This window comes from Motacilla alba, chromosome 4 (assembly GCF_015832195.1).
Source record: "Motacilla alba alba isolate MOTALB_02 chromosome 4, Motacilla_alba_V1.0_pri, whole genome shotgun sequence".
NCBI classification, from domain to species: domain Eukaryota; kingdom Metazoa; phylum Chordata; class Aves; order Passeriformes; family Motacillidae; genus Motacilla; species Motacilla alba.
In genome coordinates, this window is record NC_052019.1 from 46,646,653 (window position 1) to 46,653,401 (window position 6,749).

Below are 6,749 nucleotides of genomic sequence, written 5' to 3' on the forward strand. Positions count from 1 at the left end.
GGGTTTCGGTTTCAATTTGACCACTTCAGTACTTCAATCAGAATCTTTCCAGTAACCCACCTGACTATGTCTGCAAGTATTCAACAGGGGAAAATTATACTTTTAGTGTCATGCTCCATAATAGCATTGCATTGAAGTAACAGTACCCATAATCTGTAATACTTTATCGTGCTTCATTTTTCAGTGGATTTCCCCCAAAAACATATGAGTCACAGATATTCAATAAGCAAGACAAATCCTCAGGATCCAACTTATCAAGCTTAGGCCAAAAATTCTATGTCGTTGATGATCAATCAGCATCATGATAGAAACACATGGAGAGAAGAATAATAAAAACAGCAAAAAAGGGGGGAGGAGGAAGACATAGGAGTGTTTCTATGTTACCTACATTTTGGAGCAGTGAATACACTGGGGACTAAGGAGGATGTTGAAACACACTCAGCACTGATTTGATTTGCCTCATTGAGGTGGACTCCATGTTATGAGTCTCACAAGCACAGCCATAGGTTAATGTAAGGATTGTTGGGCTCTGCCTTTTCAGTATGTGCAGTTTGCAAGCAGCTCAAACACCGGTCAGGCTGAGGATGAAGCCTATGTCTAGGGACCCTGCTGAGCCGTCATAAATCCTGTGCCAGTCCAAAATGGCATTTGTAGTGGGACATCAGTCAGCAGGGAGGGCACAGGCCAGTATTGCCAAGTTTCTCTGACATGTGGTTTTATGCCCCTCCATTCCTATTTTTGCAGTGAGAGGTCACAGTCATGATCATCTAGTGAACTAGTGAACTGCATCTACTGCTTCCCCTTCCTTGGGTCTCCAAGATACAGGTTGGATGGCTCTCAGCCACTTGACAAATTTGGTATGCAGTTCATCAGGAGAGGAAAGTTACTTCATTTTTTTTTAAGTGCACTCACCTAGTGTATATCTCCATTCAGTCAGTTTTTGAGAATGACAGGAAGAGTGTCATTTGGCATCTGATAGCAGGAAAATACAATTTTACATGTAAGCTGAGCAAGTGCAAACTGAGGGACTCATTGCTTGTAAAGTAAAACTGTGCACTAATCATTTAGCACCAGCAAAGTACTTTTCCTACCTAGCAAATATTATCTTATCATTGCTCAACCCATTCAAGTTAACACCCCAGCAATATCTCAGCTCTCTCCTTGAGTGTCCTTCAAAGGTAGCACTGGAGAGCTACTGGTTTTTTTATGGAAGCATTTGTATAACAGCTGAGAATCAGCTGCTTATGCATCTTCAATAGTAGAAAATACACAGGATGCAGATATGCCTTGCACTGCAATTCCCATCCCCAGCTGGACTGCAGCGCAATTCTTGTAAACACTCTTCTGAGTCCCAAACTCCTTGAAGGAAAACCCCTTGAAACTGCATCTTTGTTTCAGGAACTTGGACCCTTCTGGCTCCAGGACATAAGCAGACACTCATTCAGTTTTATTGAGAATCATTTGTCACCTCTGTGACCATTAGCCTCTGACCACAGAGGTGTAGAAAGAGTGATAAGTACCTTCAACAGAAGATGTTTCTGTAGACAAGAGCACTGTGGTCACTTCTAGACACCATCAGAAATTTAACAGGTAGAAAAAGAGCTGAAAAAACAATATGAAGAATCACAGAACCAACAAAACATGCGGGGTGTGAAGGGTCCCATGAGGACCATTGACTCCAGCTCCTGGCCTTGCACAGGATCATCCCCAAGAATCACACCAGGTGCCTGAGAGCATTATCCAAATTCATCTTGAGCTCTTTAGACTTGGTGCTGTGATCACTTCCCTGGGGAGCCTGTTGCAGTGCCCAAACACCTTCTGGGTGCAGAATCTTTTTCTAATATCCAACCTAAACCTTCCCATGCCACAACTTCAGGTCATTCCCTCAGAAGAAAGAGAGAAAAAACCCATCAACTAAATTCACCAAATTACTTTGAAGAACAGGTAATTTACACTAAAAGGCCAAAATCTACCAATTATGTTCATATTCATCCAGCCTTTATTTTAACATCCTCTTGCCCTATGAGATTTTATTATCATTGAGAAGAAATGTTGTGATCACAGAATCTGAGCTCTGGGAGCTCTTAATCATAAGCACATAGCATCAGCCACAGCACTAAGTGTGTGGAAAAGGGAACAAAGAAACAAGCGGTTTACTCAGAAATCATCTTGGAGAGTTGTAAAGAGACTCAAAGAGGCTGAAGCTCTTCCTTCAGTGCTGGTGGCAATCAGGCCTACTAAGCTACACAGGAGCACTGTTGTCAGCAAAAGGCATGGCATAAGTGCCTACAGCCCAGAGTTTACTGAGTTTATATGATTATCTGTGGAAGAAGTTAAGATAGCTCTGTTCATAAAAGTACACTAGTACAAATATTTATGTAAACTGTGCTTGCAATATCTCAGTTGAAATGCAAGCAATTATACTTCTGGCATGTTTATCTAGTCTCAGTGGAAGTGCCTGACCTTTATGTTGCTTAAAGTGGATAATGCAATCAGCTGTTAATGACATATTTTAAGTTAAATTTTGCTTATTTTGGAATGGAGCAAACCATATGGTGGAAGTTACATACTACATCTTTTCACACCGGTCAAGCCTAAACCCCTGCCTTTTACTAGAAAACAGCATGCTGCTTATTAAGTGCATCTTCATATGCATCTATGTTTATATAATATAACTATTTTTATGTATTAAACTTTGCATGCATAGCTATACATTTTAGAGGTGTTCATGGTCTTGAGACATTGCTACTTCGAGTCATGCAAGCTGGATGATCTTCCACAGGCTGTGCAGCTTGGGGGCCTGACTTCTGTTTTCCAATATTTAAGCAAATCCAAGGACTCATTACACAGGGAAAATCTCATTCTCTCAATTCCATAAAACTGGGTTGAAAACCTCCCCATGCCATCTCAACTTGGATTTTTCTCATGTCGTTTTTCTGCTTTCTGTATTCCAAAAGGAAGGATCAGAATGTAGGCAAAGAAAAGCTGAAGGGAGCAGGGCAAATCTTGGTTTCGGCTTGGAAGGACTGCCCCCTCCATAAACCACAGAGAACATGGCAGTGCTGTGAAGCTCATGTGGTCAAAGCCTGCGCATCTTATGGGAAAAGCTAAACTAATTCAGAGAGCTCAAACCATCCACTCAGCACCAGGGAACACAGCCAGAGGAACAGTTTTAAGCTCGAACCATCCAATTAGTTTAAATACATTATTAACAGCAGAGGCCACAGCTAAATGCATCAATAACCTAAACCTTACCTAGACACAACAAGAGAAATGCTGGCAACTTCAGCTGCTGAAGGTTAGATGAATTCAGTATGAGTTACAACTGCATCCTGAAGGTCTCAGTAAAGAACATCCACAAAATACCAGTCTCAAGTACTTGGAAGCACAACAGAGACCGTCCCATTTCATCACAAACCAAAAATCACGCCAAGTTTCAAACCTAGCTGCAACTAAATAATTTGGATCTAAAATCCATAACTGACCTTTCCTTATACATCTCTGTTCTTTACCTTGCCCCCATCCTGCTGTGAAATGTGCAATAATTGCATAGCAGATGACTTTTGTTTTCTAAGAACATGACATGGCCATTATTAATGTGGCCTGGTATAAGTCTGTTTTTCTTTTCATCTTTATCAGACATCTATATCTCTCTGAGAGGTCTTGTTTACATAAAACAGTGCACTTGGATGCATGGTGCTTAATGAGTTTCTGTATAATCAGAAAAGAGTGAGTAAAGTACACTACTCTTTCTAATTATGAATCATTTGACTGTGTTAAGAGAAAGAGTACTTCAGCAAATAGTGCCAGAAAGCTTCTTTCCTATTGTTGTTGTTGCTGCAAAGAACAGCTATAAATTAAAATTTAAGGACAATGTTGCTTTGGCTCCAAGCAGAAGCAGTAGAAAGAGAAAAACCCCCGGCTGTGCTCATATTTCATGCTCCCTTAATCAGTAAGTGGTTCCTTCCTACATTTACAAGGGTGGTATAATGAAGCTGACCAAACACTGGTCTCAGTGGGTCTAGCTACTCTCAGGGAACCCTAAGAGCACTTCCCACTTCAGATTCACATTTCCCCTTGGATGCTGATGAGCCTCAAGTGCACTGTCCACCTGACACCTCCTGCTTTCTATCAAAAGAAAAACCCAGGTGAAGGGCAGCGATGGAGCTGTGGCGGGCCAGTGCTCTGACCTGCAGCCCAGCACAGAGCTTGCCGGTCTCACACACAGAGGCACACAGGCAACCTGTGACATTTGAATGGCCCTTGGCAATTTACTGCACACTCCAAAAAGTGAAGGTTTGGTATGAGAGCTTGAATTCTCACTATCATCCACACACCTAGTAAAGCAACAAAGCTGACTGGCTCCGTGTCCTTCACAAAAAAGCAATTTCCACAAAAACCTACATCAGAGGACGTGATTTTTAGTCACTTTGTCCAAATTTTGCCAATCTAGTTATAAATGCCTGAGTTTTTCCCAGAGGTAAGACAAGCAGGGCAATGTTTGATAGTCCTGACTCCCTCGAATGAGCCCCGCACAGCACAACCACAAGCTGTGCACGTGCAAGCTCCTGTGAAGCCCCAGCACAAACACATGTCACAGGCTGGAGGGGCAGAAGCAAGGTCCAATGTACATGATCTCCAAGACTACTCTGGGCCAGCTCACTGGGACACAAAGCATCGTGAGATGCCACGAGACTTGCAGGAGCAGCTGGAAAACAGAAGGCATCAATCTGCTTTCGAGGCTACCTTTATCTCCCTTCCCCTACCCTGGGCTGCATCCACAGGAGAGCCAGCCTGGTTCTGCAGGATCTCTGATGGAGTCCAGCACTACTAGGGTGGCCAGGGGCATCCTTTTTTAGTATGTTTTGCAATACAGTAAAATGAATGTGTCAGATTAGTTAAAATTGGCACCCTCAGCCCAGAAGCCCAAACTGGATTTAACAGTGAATAAGAATAGGGATATCATCCAGTAAATAATGGAAAGCCAACTTGCCTGAACCAGAAAATTATTTCAGAGTATTATGCTGATACTTACTTTGGGGTAACAGAAAGCTGCCATTGCAAATCAGCAATAAACTTTGCTTTTGTCATCAAAATAAAGAAGGATGTTTCTCACATTTTGAATTTTTACATGACAGGTAGGTAAGATATTCCTTCCAGCAGAATTTCCTGTTAAAAATCAAAGCCTTGGCTAGATGTGAGAACAAGGTAGATAAACCATCCTGAATTCCTACTTAACTTGCAGAGCATTATGCCCTTGTTAGGAGGTCAGACTGTTGGGAATATCATAGGTCATGCTACATCCAAGCACTCTGGAGTAAGAGACATATGAAAAGATGTCAGAACAAATAAGGGTCAATAGCAGAGAAGGAGTTAACTCAGTCATCTGTGAAAGAATTAAAATGCTCAGTGCTTTAGGAAATCTCTTTGGATCTGCTTATAAGTGTAATTTGGCCAGGACACTGTCATTCCCAGGTTAGAGCTGTATCTTTAATACTAATTATTTTGGTTTATTTCTACATGAACCATCTTTTTTTCAGATTAAAAAGGTAACTGTTTTAATTTAACAATACCCAGGTTTTTTCCCTGTCTGAAAACTGATACTTTGTAAGTGTTCAGGATTATAAGGCATGATAAATTCTTGATAAAATTAGAACATGTATGCTTTTTATGTATGTTTTTATATTATCAAGATATTTTATCAATTCCAGATAGTCACAAAACATTAAAATTGAACACTGAGCACATTTAAAAGACTCATCTTGCCTTGCAACCAAGAGTGTTAGCACAGTGCAGATAATTCTTGATATTCTAACTGAGCAAGGAAGACAAAACTGGCAGTTTCCTGTATAAAAGTATTTATAGGGGTTGGAGTTCTCAAGGACATCAGTCCAAAAGCATGGGAGAAAAAATGCCTATAATTGCTACCAAAAGTCAGAGCTGATTTAGGAAAAAAAGCTGATGTAGGAAAATACCCCGATACAGGAAACAAAGAAGCGAGGCAGCAAAGGGTTCAGAGGAAAGTCTTTCAAAAATCAGAAGATTTTTCAAAAATCGAAGTTAGTAAAGGAAACATAATAAATAATAAAAATACACAATAAAATGGTCCTTTTTTAACCTACACAAATACTTATTTTGAGTGTGAGCTGGTGCTTGTGGGACAGAAGAAGGCAGAGGTTTTATTTAGCTAATGGTTAATTCAAAAGCAACTAGGCGAGAAAATCCAAAAGCAACTAGAAGAGAAAATGCAAGTGTATTAGATGCTTCACATGTTCATTTTAGATTCAAATGCTCCTGAGCAGTGCACTGCCCATTTCAGTACAGAAAAAAAAAAATCTTAGACTTTCTAGTCAAATAGGATATTTATTTCTGCAGCACAGTCTGATTATTATGGATCTGCTCCCACAGGCTTCATGCAACCCCTTCCTTAAGACTGTTTCCTATAGCTCCATAATCCACAACGCTGTTCCACAGAATAGCAGGCTAATCACTGCCCTACTTTTAAAAATGCAAAGTTTTTGACATGCTGTGTAATGATGTATCCCAAACAGTCAATAAACCTGTCCAGCAGACTCCTCCTCCATTTCCTTGCTTGCTGTTATCTCTCTGAGCACCTTGTATTGTAGAGTTTCAGTTAGATTGCAATGTCTTTGGGCCAGAGGCCATGCAAATCACCTATGGTTCCACACAAATATTAAGAGCAAAATCTGACTTTGGAGCCTCACAATGCTTTGCAAATTTTAAATCTA